Consider the following 16,670-nt stretch of genomic DNA (forward strand, 5'->3'; position numbering starts at 1 on the left):
GTGATTTTTTTTTAATTTTTTTTTTTTTTTTGTCTTTTTCCTTTTTATCAGTACTGGGGATCGAACTCATGACTGCCTGCTTGCAAGGCAGGCGCTTATGCCGCTGAGCTAAATCCCCAGCCCCCAAGCTTTGTGCTTTTTTAAAAGATTGTTTTCACTGGGGATATAGCTCAGTAGCACAGCACCTGCCTGGCAAGCACAAAATCTTGAGGTTGATTCTCGGTACCAAAAAAACCCAACCCTATTAAAAAAAAGATTGTTTTGGTATGGTATGTTTCAGAAGTACAAACTTAAATGGCCTGTTTTCAGGCTAAAGCCTTTAACTCTGAGTGGAAAACTACTACTACTTACCCTTTGTGAGTAAGGTCAAGTTTCTTGAAAAGGTGTGTAAAGTGGGTATTTAATACTCGTATTTATTTTTAGGTGTATTTCTATTAATTTATTTTAATTTTATGAATTTTATTATGTTTAGTAAACTAGTATAGTCTGACAACATGTTGTTGGTCAGCATTGGTTTTCAAGGATATTACACATTTTCATCTCTAAATTGTAATGAGCTTTTAGAAGAAAGGTTAGGAAAGCCACAACAGAGATTGCCAATTGAAATCCAAATTTATTTATTTTTTATTCACTTTTTTTTTTGGTCTTTTTGAGACAGAGTTTCACTAAGCAATTTACACTGGCCTTGAACTTATTTTGTAGTCCTGGCTAGCCTTGAACTCCTAGCAATCCTCCTACCTCAGCCTCCCAAGTGCTGCGATTACAGGTGGGTGCCACCATTCCTAGCTTCAAACTTATTTATTTTAATATATTGTTCAATTGTAATTAAAGCTGAGAATATTAAAATCTTGTTAAAATCATTGAGACAAGAATGGGGCCAGGAATTTAGCTCAGTGCATAAGCACCAGACTAGCAAGAACACTAAATAAAGAACAGTTCTAGTGTATATATATATAAAACCAAGGAATTATGGATCATCACAGTGCCAAAGTTTATGCTTGAATTATATCAGGGTAGAGATTCTGAATGTTATAACTGGGATCTTAAGGTCACTATCAGTTGATAAATTTGGGCTAATAAATTTCTAAAGTACTTAGGTACAGAGGCTTCTAAATCTAAGTACAGAGAGAGTTTTAGTGGGTTAGGAGTGTGACTCAGTGGCAGAGCACTTGTCTAACATGTACAAGGCCCTGGGTTTTATCCCTAACATATAGAGATGGGGGAGAGAGAGACAGACAGACAGAGACAGAGACAGAGACAGAGACAGAGACAGAAAATTTTACTGCTGTTTTATTTATTGCTACATAACAGTCACCCCAAAATTTAATAGCTTAAGACAATGAGCAATTTATTGCTTACAATTCTGCACCCAGCTCAAAAATTCTTCCACACCATAGGATGTTGGCCAGGGGGTTACTGGGTTGGAATAGCCAAACCATAATGGCTCATGGTTCCCACTGGGAAGCTAGGCTCAGCTAGGGTGCTGCTGAAATGACTCAATCAGACTCTCTCTCTCTCTCTCTCTCTCTCTCTCTCTCTCTCTCTGCCACCTCCTCTATGATTCCTCTTGGCCTTCCTATGACTTCTCCACATTGCCTCCTTTATATTTCTTACACAGTATCTTAGGCTACCAAAAGTGAAAAAGAAGAGCATTTTTAACTCCAGGAAAATAAAATATTGTTAAAGTATTAAATTATGAATATTTTGTAGTATTTATAATAAACACCAACATTGGCTGCAGCCCCCGCAGGGGGAGAATCACCAGTGTCTCCTGAGATCCACACCATGTTGGAACATAGGATGCTAGGAAACCAAGCAATCAGCCTGCCTCCCTGTTAAGCCATAGTGAGCCTACCAGTGCACGGGCTTAGAGTCAAACATCCTACCTCCCCTGCCCCGCTTTAGCAAATGGAAATCAGAGATCTGAGCATCTCTTGGGAGGTTGACCACATGCAATATAGCAAATAAGGGAGATTTCCTTCTAACATCTTTTTGAAGGCAAATATTTTTACTACTGTTTTGCTTTATTCTAATTAATGGTACTATTCTATTCAATATTCTGTTTTGGTAAGTTCTATAATGTTCTGTACTTCATTTTATTTGGCTATATGTGATTGAAAGACAACTATTGTGAAGATAACGAGATATACATATTACTGTTATCCTGATAACCTGCTGTGAAGTTCTGTACCAATTTCACTACACTGTCTCAATTGGCTTTGTTCTGTTGTATTTTTCTACCTTCAAAATAATAAATTAAAAAAACACCAATATTTTCAACATCAATTTTTTGTTTATAAAATCTAAAAGATAACAACATAAATTCTTACATGAACTAAGATGAAACTAAAAATAAGACTCTACAACAAAAATAATTTTTACTTCAATTGTGACAATAAATTCCTTGGCAGTTCAAGACAAAGTTTTCAAACAATGAGTGAATTATACCCATTTGTTGAATAGGCTGTCTTCTTTAATACATGCTTTTGGGCCCCTTTGTCGAAGATCAAATAGCTGAATGTGTCAGGGGAAGTATCTGTATCCTCAGTTCCATTCCATTGACCCACGTATCTGTTTTATTGTTATTGTTGTTCTGGTATCACGCCATTTTTTATTACTGTTGCTTTGGAATATAGCTTGAAGTCCAGTAACTTTTACTGAAGTCATTCCTTCAACTCTGTTGACTCTGAGGAAAGACGTTAGGGGTCCTGATACCAAGGAAAGGAAAGCTCTGTGCAGGTGTCCACCACGTCCTCACCACCAGTCTCAGGTCAGGCTGTGGAACACTGCTTCACGAGCTGCCATGACAGGGCTCGCCAGATGTGAAGGCTGCACATTTAAGGGGAGACACAGTGCATCTGCTGAGCAGGTACGGGAGAACTTCTTACACACATTTCAGGCTGCTGTTGTCCAGACACAGCTAACACAACTGTGGCTTTCCAGAGAGAAGCAACTGATATTGTTCAACTGTCAGGTAAGACTACAGCCAGTGGCGTTCTTCTGAGGCTGGGGTGCTTAGTTTAACGTTTTCCTCTTGAATTTTGTGCCTCCCTACCTTGGGCTCTGGCGTCTGCTAATGCTTTCCTGAGAGGCTCCTATTGTTCTGCAACCTTTTTCCCCCATTTTAGTTCTAAGTCAAGTTGGTTACTTTGTTCCAGTTGTTTAATGGTAGCAGCCATATGATTAGTCTTCTCTTCCAAATGACTGTTTAGTTCACCTTTCTGTTTTATTCTTAAATCTGAACTGTGCAGCTTAATAAGGCCAGTTCATGGAGACCTGAGGTCATCCAGCTGCTGCCTCGTGGCTTCTCACAGGCATCCTTCTCCAGCATCTTCATTGCCAGCTCCATCTCCTGCTGTATGCTGATCTGGAGTTCCAGCTCCTTCTTGACATCCATTTGTAATTGGGCTTCCTCCTTTAAATGCTTTCTTGTCTCACTTAGTGCTTTCTCTTCAGAAGTTCTGTCTTGCTTAGGACCCTTCTGATTCGATTCAATAAGCCGGAGCTTTCTTCTTTAACTCGTTCCATTTCTTCTTGCATGGTAATAATCTTGTTTGCACCTGCAAGCTCCTCGGTCAGTTTAGTGTTGGATTTTTCTAATGCATCTACTTTTGCCTGAAGCTTATTTTTGTAGCATTCAGATGTCTGCTGAGTTCTTCAACATAGTTCTTCTGGTCCAGAATTGCACTAATCTGACCATCCCCTTCACTACCTTTACTGCTGTTCCCATCCTTGAGATTTATGGAAAAGATTATAACTCCAACCTGAGTTCAAATCTCCTTTCATGCAGAAATTAGCTTCAATGACCTTCAGCCCCATCAACAGACTAGCAATTATAGCTCCTCCTTCTTCTTTCATCATGAAGGTTCATAGAACTCATTGAGGTGTTCCTTTTTATTGACCAAATCTCTCAAGTATTCTGAAAGTTTCTTTTATGTAAATGGCAAATGAATCCAAGTTTTTCCTCTGCCTACTGGTGTCTTTAGTCCTGAAAGACCTTTAACACTTGCTATTATCTTTGCAGCTTCAGCAACAAGTTTTTCTACTAATTTTAGAGCCCCCCAGGAGGATTTATTCTGTCCAAGAAAAGTTTTCTTGGCCTCAAGCCATGCTTCAGTGCTCCATCACCATGAAGAACTGATGGAGGGGTGCTAGTCAGAGTCCAGAGTCCTGCCCAGGTTAGAGCTGACTCAATCCAGCCCTTGACACTCACCTTGGCCATGTTCATTAGCCATGAGATGATTAGGGTGGTCCCACATGGCTAAGCAGCAGAAAGAACACCAGGGAGTTGGGCCACTGCACTGTCCTCCAGGAATGTGGGGACTGCAAAGGCGGGTACAGTGGGAAGAAGGGGGTGGCCACAGGCTCTGAATGCAAAGCAGGGCCTCAGCTCCACCTTGAGTTCCCCATCCACACTCCCAAAGGCTCTTGCCCAGCAATGCGCCCATCTTTGCAGCTGTCCATACCCTCGGCAGGCTGACCTGCAGTGAATGCGGTGAGGTGAGCGTTTGGCCCACACCCAGCCAGTACAAGCGCTAATTGACTTTTTTTTTTTTTTTTTTTGGCTTTTTAAAATACGGTCTGACTATGCAATTCAGGCTGGCCTTGAACTCACTTTGTAGCCTCGGCTGCAAGTTCAAGAACTTTTTTTTTTTTTTAAGTTCAAGAACTTGCAGAAATCTTTCTGCCTCAGCCTCCTCAGTGCTGGGATTACAGGCATGTTCTCAGCTCCAATTCGCTTTTGATTTTATTTTTTTCTTAAAAGTAAGTTAATGGTTTCTCTTTGCTTTTATCCTGGGAGTCATTCTGTCTCCTAAAGGACTCTTAATGATAGTCTGTTTTTATTAACTGTAGAGGCAAGGACTGCATTCTCCTTGTCTGTCTGTAAGACATCGTACCAACAATTCTAGAGCTGGCCCTGGATCCTGCTGTCTGGCCCAGCTCACCTCACACCTTCTCCTGCCCTACACCGTGCCATCCTTACCCTGTATGCCATCTCCACCCTCCACTATGTCACCTTTGCTAGATGATCTCTGCAACAGCCATGATCTTGCCAATTCTCCAGATATACTTCTTGTTCTGATTTGCCTGCATGAACAATTTGAAGGGAAATAAATTGATACATTGGAGAATGGCAAAGGAACACACTCATAGTTTGGAGACTGAATAACTACAGAGAGAGGGGACAACCAGGCCTCTGATGTGGAGGCCTGGGAGTGCAATGGTCCCAGAATAGAGATATGGTAGGGTAGGAGAGATGGGGAGGTATGCCCTTTCTTGTGCAAATGGAGTTAATACTTTGCATTTTCTTCACAAAGCTAGGCCACACAGAAATCTCAGAGTCCTTGGATCAAACATTCCTAATACTCCCAGGGCATTGCCTGAGGATGACCTTTTCCAAGTTGTGTTAAAATTTTGAGCTACAAAAGTTTTGCAGTACCAAAACTCTAAGCCACACTGAATACAATGACATTTGTATTATACATTCATTAATCTCATTTTTATTGAGACATAATTCGCCAGGGATTTAGCTCAACGGTGTAAGACCTGCATGGCGAGTGCAAGATCCTAAGTTCGATCCCCAGTACCAAAAAAAAAAAGGATACTATTGAGATATAATTCATGTAATAGTCAAATAAAATGAAATAGCATTTGCATCTAACTTACACACATCATCCCATATACTTTAAATCATCTCTAGATTATTTGGTTTTTATCATTGTGTAGTGCTAGAGATGGAATTCAGGGCCTGCTGCATTAGATACTTAAAATGCTTAATGCAATGTAAGTGCTTAATCAATTGTGGTTATACTACATTGTTCAGGAAATAAAGTCAATATAGACAAAGTTTTTCTTTTCTAAATATTTTCAATTCTGTGTATTTTCTGAGTCAATGGATACAAAACCTATGATACAGAGGGCTGGCTATGTTGTGCCATTTTATGTGAGGACTTAAGTGTCTATAGACTTTGAAGCCTGTACCATACAAACACTGAGGAATGATTGTAACCTATCTGTGCATGCACCAAAAAGAGACCAGTTACTGAGTTATGACACACATATGATGTAAAATGCTACAGACCAAAAAAGAATTATTTGAAATGTATGTTCTTGGTGGTCAGTGTTGGTTGTATAAAAGTCTGCCAAAAAAATGTATACACACTTCAGGAAATGAAAAACTTGTATAAATATTTTAATACTAAATTTATTGAGATATCATGAGATTAATAAAAGTTACTTTTGGCCTCTGCAATTATAAGAAGTTCTCAAACTGGTGGCCATTCACTTCCAGACATTTATTAGTAATGTGAGCTGCTGCTTTGGTAACATTGGTCACTGAGATTGTGAAAATGCATTTTCAGTTTCTTCTCTAAGAACTGGCAGTGTTGTAGTGGGTTTTCTGTGATATACCACATCCTCTAGCATCCCCTATGTGAGGCTAACATTGTCTATTTTAAAAAATCACAATATTTTTCTTTTTCTGAAACGTGTATACATTTTTTGGTGAACTCTGTATTATTAAATGAAACAATTCAGTTGGTAATGATAATGTATAGTATCATTTCATTTTTATTTTGAAAGATTATATCTAGTAAATGAAACAATCTGACCACTGCTATCCTAATTAGAAACCTCTCTAAGAGCTGGGGATGGTGGTGCAAGCCTGTAATCCCAGCAAAAGGGGAGGCTGAGGCAGGAGGATGATTGCAAATTGGAGACCGGCCTGGGCTACAGAGTGAGCCCAAGGCAGCCTGAACTATATAGTGAGACTGTCTCAAAAAGACAAAAAAGAAAGAAAGAAAGAAAAAGAAAGAAAGAAGAAAGAAAGAAAGAAAGAAAGAAAGAAAGAAAGAAAGAAAGCAAGCAAGCAAGCAAGCAAGCTGAACCTGGGGAGGTATAATAATATCAGCCCAGCTGTTGATAGTAGCCACTACTCCCTGTGCTTTCCTAACCCTTGTCCTTGGGGAACCATTACTGCTTGTGCTCTCTCAAGCCTTGTTCTTGGCAGGTAGCCACAACCTCCTTTCCCTTGACCCTACAAAAAAACTCCATAACCTGTAGGAGAGATGCTGCTCTGGTCTCTAATGCCAGAGTGGTCCCTTTCAGGTTTGTTCTGAAAAACCTGTCCTGTTGAGCTCAATATATCTGTTTCCTTTTTCCCTAACATTAAATATGGAAGACTCATGTACAAAACATTAATAGTGGTTACAACGGTCTTGGAGAACATAAAAGCACTTTTACCTCTACTTCATAGCTTTCTCTTTTTTCCGGTAAGTCTATATCTAGTGTATAATTTTAAAAGAAAAGCATTAAGACAGAAAAAAAATTAAGACAGAGCAAATCAGAAAGAGTAGAGACTCCTGATTAGTCAGTTGAAGTTGCAGAGGGATTAATGATTAAAAGCAGAACCAAACATAAAGATTTTTCATTTCAAAAATGGTCATCCAGACAGGGATAAGTCTTTTGTTTGTTATACTTTTTTCATGTTGGATATTGAGCCCAATGCCTCATAACTGCTAAAATGCTGTACCACTGAGCTATACCCCTAGCCTTTTATTTTTTAACTGATAAAAAATTATATACATATTTCTGGTGGACAACATGAGAAAAATCTTTTATTGCATTATTTTTATAGAACATTAGTTATAACAAGGAAAATAAAATGGTGATGTTTATCACTTGCTGGGATGTGGTAATAGCATTAATGACAATAATGCTTCTTTTAATGATATTTATTGTAATAGGAATTTTTGTACTGCATGTAAAGGTGAGAGCTAGCTTTGAAAATCATTCAAAATATGACAACATCTGTTAATATCATGTTAATAGAAGAATATATGATCCAAAAGAACATCTATGACTGGGAGTTCCTTCAAATAGGAAAGTATCTGACAGCCTTGGCTATCTTAGGACCAGTGTACATTATCCTGCTTTTCCTTGCTGAAATCAAAGTATTCTGGAAACTGCAAGCCAGGATTTTTTATTTCTACAGAGCAAAATTTAGTATGTCAGGATATAAGTTTTCTAGGGCCTGGCTCCATATTTTCCTCCCTATGTTCTATAATTGCCTTGCTTCTCGGCATCAGTGGGAACCTGTAGATTGTTAGGTTCAGTCTCAGGGCACAGAGGTGATAGTACATTCCAGGAACCTCCAGAGAGGGAAGAAAAGTCTGACTTAGCTCTTTGGCTCTGGTTAGCATGCCGGAGATCTTGGGTGTTTTAAGGGCCAGCTCATTAGATAAAGAGAAATAAGACCCTGGATGCCTAAAGCCAGGGCCTAACTTGTGGAACACCTCTTCCCCAGTCATCCATGAATCATATAAGAGATAAAAATATTTTTATTTGGTCCGTATTTCATTAATCATTCTGTGTGTGTGTGTGTGTGTGTGTGTGTGTGTGTGTGTGTGTCTTTTTGCTTTTTATTGGTACCAGGGATCGAACTCACGACTGCACACTTACAAGGCAGGTGCTTATGCTGCTGAGCTAAACCCCAAGCCCCATCATTAATATTCTTAGACTTAGCTTGGTCAATTAGCAGACAAGGACCTGTGGACTGCACAAAGATTTAACTTGAGATAAGTCTTCCCAAATCCTGAAAAGCCAAAAGACTAAAAATAACTACAAGGAGAAATACAGAGGGAGAAAGAAAAAAGAAGGAAAAGGAGAGTGGACATCAGATATGGGATAAAAGAGATTGTTCAAGATAGACTGTGAACCTCAGGTCCCAGACCATGGGAGAGGGGTTCAGGGTTACCTGTGAGCTAGGAATTGAAGCACACAGGCTCACAACTGGAGTGTGGCTCTCCGTGTGTATAGGTACCTCTCTTGCAAGAGTATGCATTAAATGCCTTACTTTTGCTGCTTCTGGTGTCCAGTTTCCTTTCAGTCTGGATGAGTAAGTGCATTCTTAACAAAACAGACAGGAGAAAAGTGTGTTATTTGAGCTTTTGGTTTCAGAGGCCAGAGGTCCCCAAGGAAACTGTGGGAAATGGGTTTTATTTTATCTTAATGTCCCAAGGCTCTAAATCTTAGTTTTCCACAAAAATTATCGCCCCATCCCAGCAATAGGAGTTGAGTCTTGAATACCATAATGTTTCTGATGGTGGGATGCTCTCATATGCTTGAAAGCTAAGGTTGGCTGAGGTATTTTCAAGGCTTCCTAAGGGGAATACAGACCTTGTTGTTTTCTTCAATTGCCACTTTCTCCCTTAGAAAGGGTTAAGTTTCCATCCTTGTCTTGGAAATTTAGGAAGTGTTTCATGTTGCATTAGTGTCCAAAGACCAATATGTAGAAGAGGCAAAAATCATTGAGACTTATCTAGAAAACTTGGGAGGGGGGGAACCCTAGTTGTTAAACATCTGTCAACAACTGTCAAAGCTAAAATCAAACTGGGATTTAGAAAGCCAAGATCATCATTTTAGGCTCTGTGCATGAGGAATCAATTCACTGGTGGTGTTGACACCTGCCTACACTGAAACTTAAGCCTCTGGGGAAGACAGACTTAGAGTGATGTTTCTCCATTTGAGAATGAAATACATATATGTTCAGTTTTGTGGCCAGGGACAGAGATTCCACCTTCCAGTGTCTTTTCTGTGGTTTCTTGGAAGAATAGAAAGACCTAGAAAGAGAGGGAATCAGAGAAATGAACCCTAAATAGTTGAAACTCTCCTGGATCTGATAATTGTGGAGGAGGCAAGGAGCAAAAGGGCACTGGAAGCTCAAACTAAGCCTGCTTAGACTCCCTGACAGCCCCAGGGAGAATTGAGATCTTTAAAACATTCAGGAACTTTGTAGCATTTTCCTCAACTTGTGTTAGTCATATTGTTTCCCTGTAATGTTGGTGAATCAAATAGAAACCATCAGGCAATATCAAAACATTTTTTGTTTGTTTGTTTTGGGAACCGGAAGGGGAAAAGTCTATCATAGGAAACTAAGTTCTTAGTGTGCAAGGATGATGGGAGGAGAGACAACCTCACTGAGCTTTGTGGAAAGTAGTAGCTGAGAGAAGAGTGCAAGGAAGAGCTGGATAATAAGAGGCAACTCAGATCTGCCAGAGTAGGTGTGCAGCTATTGCTGAGTGCACTCCTGTCTTGCATGTCTCAGGTCAAGAGAAGATGCCCCTGCTGACTGTAAACAAAGTGTCCTTCACTGTTCAAGCAAAAGAATGCTTTGGTCTTCTTGGCCTCAGTGGAGCCGGAAAAACCTCCATTTTCAAAAATGCTGACTGGGAGGAGTCTATCACCACTGGAGTTGCCTTTGTTAGGGGGCTCAGAAACAGCTGTAACCTAGGGAAGGTGAGTGGACTGCAAACAAAGCAAGGGTTCTAACACCGGATTTGGACTCAGGCAACTGGAATGGGTCATGATCTGTGAAAATTTCATGTATCCATTTCATCTGTGACCCCCAAATCTGTATCTGCTCCCTACTCACTTCTCTGAGATATTGCTATACGTACTTAACACCATCTCTTGAGAATCTCTAGATTCCAAAAGTGTGACCAATCCCTCCTCTTCCCTTTTCCTCTCCTGTGCTTTCTGGGCAGTGATTGTCATATATCCATTTGCGGTTCAAGACATCACCCACGACAACCATTCAGTAGCCCTAATCCATGGATGCTCCCTTCCAAATATCCCTAGAATCTGTTCTCTCTGGGCCTGTTTGTACGGTAGGCCTGCTGATTAGGATTGAGGTGACACCTGATATTCAATCTGGGTCTTCCTTGACTTCTCTGTGCATTTCATAAGGCTGGCATTTCTTTCCTTCAAACTTAAGACTTCTTTGCTTGTCCCATTGCTTCCCTCTCTCCTTGCTCTTTTTTGTCACTAACACTTGTTTCTCTGACTCTTCTTTTTGTATATGTTCCTAGGGCCATACCTGAAGTCTACTGTCCCTGTTCTACATATGTTGTCTTTCTTAGTCCTTTTTTGTTCTTTTGGCTCCCATTACCATCTGTTTGTTGATATCTCCAAAGTAGCCATATCTCCAGCTCAACTTTAGTAGAAAAATGAGAAAAATCATGTCAGAAGACATTTGATTGAGGAAAAGAACATAAATCTATGGGATAAATAGCCCTGAATAAGATGGTAATTTAAATTCAAATATATTAGCAATTACATTAAGTATAAGTGGATTACAATTATCAGAAAGGATACTCAAAATGTTAAATGTGCTTGCCATATTATTATTAGGTATAAATCAAAATGACCAAAAACCTACATCTCATAAAAACTTTCACAAGAATATTTATAAAGTGTTATGCATAATAGTGAAAAGTGGAAACAACCCAACTGTCCATCAGCAGATGAATGGTAAACAATGCAAGGTATTGCTATATAATGAAGTATTATCCAATAATAAAAAGGAATGAGGCCAAGTGTGGTTATGCAGGTGCATAAGAATGTTACATTTCTTCATTTTAAAATCAACATACAGCATTTCTGAACCTTGCAGCCCAAAATTGGTTTGAGAACTAGAAAGCTTGTATAGACTCAAACTAGAGGTAAAATTGAAATGAGAGCCAAACACCTACTTCTAGGCTAAAAGGGACCAATGAATCAGCTCACAGATCATTTCCTTTGAGCATCTTTTAATCCCAAAGCATGGAAAGTGACCAGGCATACTAGGATCCACCTATAATCCCAGCACTTTGAGAGGTTGAAGCAGGAGAATTGCAAGTTCTATCCCAACCTTGGCAAGACTCTATCTCAAAAAATAAAAAGAGCAGGGGATGTACCTCAAAGGGAAGGCCCTAGGTTCAGTCTGTTACAAAAAGAAGGGAAGGGAAAGGAAGGGAAGGAAGACAAAAACAAAAGAAAGGAGTAGAAGCAGTCAAGGAGGGCAACCACAGTTAGCCCCTGGCCAGATTCCCTCTGAAATGTGACCTAACTGAGACATTAACAAGCTATATTAACAGTGAGAATTCAGTAGTGTGTGGTGGCACACCCCTATTATCCCAGCACCAGGGAGGTTGAGGCAGGAGGGTCACCATGAGTTCCAGGACAGCTTGGGCTACATATTGAGTTCAAGGCCAGCCTGAACTATCAAACAAGACCCTTTCTCAAAAAACAAATAAATAAATAAATAAAAATATGAATTCAACAGATGATTAAAGTCAGGTTTACTCTAGAAATATAATTAAGGTCCAGTAGTATGAAATTTTTCAACATAAATCACTACCTTAACAGATTAAAGGAGAAAATACTTATCAATAGATGCTAAAAGAAAGTAAGTACTGGACAGCCTACTAGTACATGACTGTCATCTCAGCCCTCAGGAGGTTGAGGCAGAGAATCACTGCAAGTTCAAGGCCAGTTTAGGCTAGATAGGGAGTTCAAGGCTGGCCTGAACTACATAGATCTTATCTTCAAAAACAAACAAAAATACAGTGATGATAACATAGTTCAGCAGAAAAAAAAAAAAAGAAAAAAAAGCAAGCACTTGAGAAAACCACAGTATTCATAATTTTTTTTAAAAATTAGCAAACTAGAAATGAAACACTGTCAAAATAACTTGGTAAAAGCTATTTTACCAATGAGAAATCTGAACCACCCTCATTCAAGTCTTCTGCATCTTTTTGTCCAGCAGTTGCCTGCACATTTGTCTTCTAGAGGAAGCCTGTCTCTAGCAACCAAAGCCCCTTCCTTAGTGTGTGAAGTTTGCAAACTTTCTTCTTCAGGCCTGGGAATTTAGCTCAGTGGCACAAACGCCTGTCTGGTAAGCACAAGGTTCCTCCACTCTTCTTCTAGCTATCTTCCCTAAGCAGACCATTCAGCTGGTTTTTCTTCTTACATCCTAACACGTCCTTCCCAGATGGTGTGGACTGGGGTCATCCAGGTGTTTGAGTGGAATGGAAGAAAGAGGAGGAGGAAATGTGATTATTTTTCAAAAATGATATTCCTCTAATTTCACCATCTACTGTAGGGGACCACTTGAACATGGGCATAAATGAGGGTGCTGAGCTGCAGGTTTGTAATAAAAAAAAAAGGATATAATGCAAATGTACCTGCATTCTTCAAACAACTAAATCTAGAGACCTTTTCTACATGACTAAGTAGTAGTTAAACTAAGCAAGAGTAGCACCTAGGAGTTGCGATGACCTTGGAGGATCTGTAAGATGTAATCTTGAGTTAGAAAAGCATGTTGCAAATATGGGATGATGCTCTTTGGCAAAGACAGTACACAATCAGTCCTGTGCCTGGAATGCTCCTCTGTGCACATTCCCACATTAAGGCAGAAGGCTGAAGGGTGCACACTAACCTGACCACGTGAGCCCAGGGCAGGCCTTTAGGGAAGACTCCTGTAGCTTTTGTGTATTTTACAACAATCTATTTACAGATGTTTGATAGAAATATTTCCAAGGATTAAAAGAAAATGTCTTCTCTGGATGAGACAGTTTGATAGTGATCCCAAAGTGGTTTCAGGCCAGGTGGGCAGAAAGGAGCCAGAAAGGATTCTACCCCACGAATCCTCCAAAAACAGGCACCACCACCAAAAGCCACAGTCCCAGTCTCCCAAACATTATTCTAATCCCACTTGTGGTCCCTTCATGTGGCATGTCTGTTCACATGGAAAACGTGAATACTGGCAGGGTAGAAGCAGGGGCCTGGATTGGAAGAAGAGCAAGGGAGGACTGTAGGCACTGGCTAATTGGGCAAAGGGGAACCTAGCAAAAAGAGGCTTCACTCTGTGTTTTTCCCTCTCCAGGCTCTATTCTGACCCAGGTGCAGCTGTGGATCAGTTACTGTCCTCAGTTTAATGCCCCACTGAACTTCATGACTGACTGTCCGAGAGACACTGGTCATATATGCCCAGATTTGGGGCATCTCCGAGTGCTGTATCAGTGTGTATGTGAAACCAGATTTTCAAGGACTTAGCTATGTATCTATGCAGAGAGGCTAGTAAAGACCTACAGATGCGATTGGGGGCTTTCTTCAGCCACTTTCCCCGTTATTGGGTGAGCCTCATGGCACTGAAATGTAGGGACAGGCCTGTCAGCTCAGGCCTCATGGACCGTAAGTCCATGCCATTTCAGGGCTGAGGGTAGAGGTGGCCTCTGTCCCACACAGAAGAGGTCAGTGGGTTGGGCTTCCCCAAGACCATTTCCTTCTTGGTCCTGGGCTCTGGGAGATTATGGGGCCAACTCTGACCAGTGACAGTTTCCATGCCGAAGACAGGTAGATAATAGCACATGTGATAGTGGTCCAACAGAATAAGCAGGACTTTCCTACTTCCACTTTATGATGGGCTTCCTATTTTTGGTAGGCTTGTATTTTAAGTCTAGTTACCTCATTCTGGTGTGTCTCCTGAGGTTCTGCTGAGGAGCCTGAGGTATTTCCTAGGCATCTGTTGCCTTTTGATAGAACCCCGATTTTAGTCAGCTCTACCAAAGCAAAACACTCACTGCCCAAATCTAAGGATTTTGCCCTTTGCTTGCACTGTGCACAGTGTTTCTGGAAGTGCAGAGCGGTATTGAACGCCCAGGCTGTGAAGTGGAGAGATGCCAGTGACCTTCCGCAAAGTAGGTCTGGAAGTCAGGCCATGATGTTCTCTGCTTTCTTTGTTCCTTGTCTGCTTGAATTTCAAGCAGCTTTAAATGTTTCCTTACATCTGTACCAATAAATCTGATTTTAAGAAGAAAAAAATCCCACTTTTTTTTGGTACCAGGAATCAAACTCAGAACCTTGTGCTTGTCAGGCAGGCACTGTGCTGCTGAGCTATATCCCTGTCTCCTTTTATATCTTTTGAAGATCATATTAATTTACTTCAGGATGTGGCCAGGCATCCTAGGAACTTGGGAGTCTGAGGCAAGAGGATCATAAGTTGAAGAGCAGTCTGGGAAACTTAATGAGACCCTATCTCAATCAATAAATAAAATGGATGAATGGATAGGTTGGGATGTAGTTTAGTGGTAGAGTACTTGCCTCACATGTGCAAGTCCCTGGGTTTGATCTCCAGTACCATAAAAACAAAAAACTAAAGTTTAGAATGGTGCCTTGCACATAGCATATACAGCAAGAGTTTAAAAAACAAAACAAAACAAAAAAACCCAAACATTACCTAACCAGGTGTGATGATTCACTTGTAATTCCAGCACTTAGGAGGGTGAGACAGGAAGATAATGGCAAGTTTGAAGCCAGCCTAGGCTATGTGCTGAGTTCAAGGCCAACCTGAACTACATAGTAAGACCCTGTCTCAAAAAATAGGGGCTGGGGATTTAGCTCAGCGGCATAAGCTGCCTTGCAAGCAGGCAGTCGTGAGTTCAATCCCTGGTACCAATAAAAACGAAAAAGACAAAACAAAACAAAACAATGGGCTGGGGATATAGATCAGTGGCACAAATGTCTGGCTGGTCCTGAGTTCAATTCTTGGTACCAAATTAAATTAAATTAAAAATATTACCTAAAATGGGCCTATGTTCTTACTCTCAGGTAGAAAAGCACACCTCCCAACAGCCATGGAGATCCTCAGAGAAGACTCTGCCTACACGCTCACCATAGAATAATCTCTGTGTTCAGAGAAACAGTTTAGATCTCCAGTAAAATTGCCCAGTGGGAAAAAGTGGTAAGCTATGTTTCTAAAAGTCCTACCAGAATCTCCCAAATTGAGAATGAAAGGGTCCAGTGTTGGGTCAGCACAACTTACCACTAGAGACTAACAATCATCCTTGGAAATAAATGTAAGCTGAGTGTCAGCATTGCCCTTTTCAGAGAGCCTAGTGTCATCTTCCTGGATGAGCCATCCATTGGCATGGACCCCATGGCTGGGTGACTGCTCTGGGACACTTTGGCCTGAGCCTGGGAATCTGGCAAGGTTTTTATCCTCACCTCCCACAGGTACAGCCAGCATCTCTGTAGGTCTGTATGGCAGAAATGTCAATAGCTGGTGCAAAACCTGCCAGGAGATTCCTGGGCACTGCACATGGACCATACTCTCTGCACGGGAATCAGGAACAAGGTAATCTGGGCATTGACAGGCATCTGTCTGCACAAGACTTGCACACTTGGAGTGGGTATCAGCTTCTCCAAGCCCTATTTCAGGCCTCTAAGCTTTTCCCCAGCATGGAAGAATGTGAGGCCTTGTGCACCCAGCTGGCCATCATGGTACAGGTCAGTTCAAGTGCCTGGGAAGCCCTCAACACCTTGAGAGCAAGTTTGGTAGGCCAAGGTTCAGAGAGAGGGGCAGCAGGAGGAGATGGAGAATTCAAGACATTTGTGGACCTGACCTTACCAGATGTATGCTGGCCCTGGAAGATCCCCTGGGTGGACAGATCCTCTGTCACTTGTCTGAGCCTCATTCAGCTGTGACTCACCCCACCAAGTCCCACATCCTTGACCCTGGGAAGAAGACCATGATTCTATGCACCAGATCACTTTCCCCATCCTTCCAGCCCAGCCTCACAAGAACATGTTCTCTCCTTTGTGCAGACAGTGTCCTGAAAGGTGAATACCAAGGCATGGTCCACTACAACCTGGCTGGCCACAATCTGAGCTGGCAAAGGTGAGAACACCTCTGATTTCACCTGCTTCCTGGAAGAGGGAACTCAATCTTTCCCTTTTCCCCTTTCTTTCTCCCTACCGAAGTGGCATTCAGTTATCCTTTCCATGGCAGTGTTCATACAGATTTCATACAACATGATTGTTTGAGCTGAAAGGGCCTTGGAAGTCAGTTC

The 16,670-nt window shown here is 41.1% G+C and overlaps 1 long non-coding RNA gene and 1 pseudogene across 7 annotated transcripts in view; one reads left to right on the forward strand and one right to left on the reverse strand.

Annotated features, from left to right (window-relative positions):
* The window catches only part of LOC134470707 (uncharacterized), a 48,272-nt gene that overhangs the window by 31,056 nt on the left and 546 nt on the right, over positions 1-16,670 (forward strand). For 2 of the 7 annotated variants that reach the window (XR_010039794.1, XR_010039797.1), the window contains exons 3-7: positions 10,106-10,296; positions 12,584-12,715; positions 15,430-15,562; positions 15,835-15,955; positions 16,426-16,498. This is a non-coding gene — a long non-coding RNA (uncharacterized LOC134470707). The remainder of the gene's footprint in view (positions 1-10,105; positions 10,297-12,583; positions 12,716-15,429; positions 15,563-15,834; positions 15,956-16,425; positions 16,499-16,670) is intronic. The other 5 variants (XR_010039798.1, XR_010039800.1, XR_010039796.1 and 2 more) reach the window with 4 other exon arrangements.
* Positions 3,096-4,259, reverse strand: LOC100734298 (protein RUFY3-like; annotated as a pseudogene).

The sequence above is a fragment of the Cavia porcellus genome, unplaced genomic scaffold (genome assembly GCF_034190915.1).
Source record: "Cavia porcellus strain 051 isolate PalLab524CR breed Dunkin Hartley unplaced genomic scaffold, mCavPor4.1 scaffold_16, whole genome shotgun sequence".
Taxonomy (NCBI): Eukaryota; Metazoa; Chordata; class Mammalia; order Rodentia; family Caviidae; genus Cavia; species Cavia porcellus.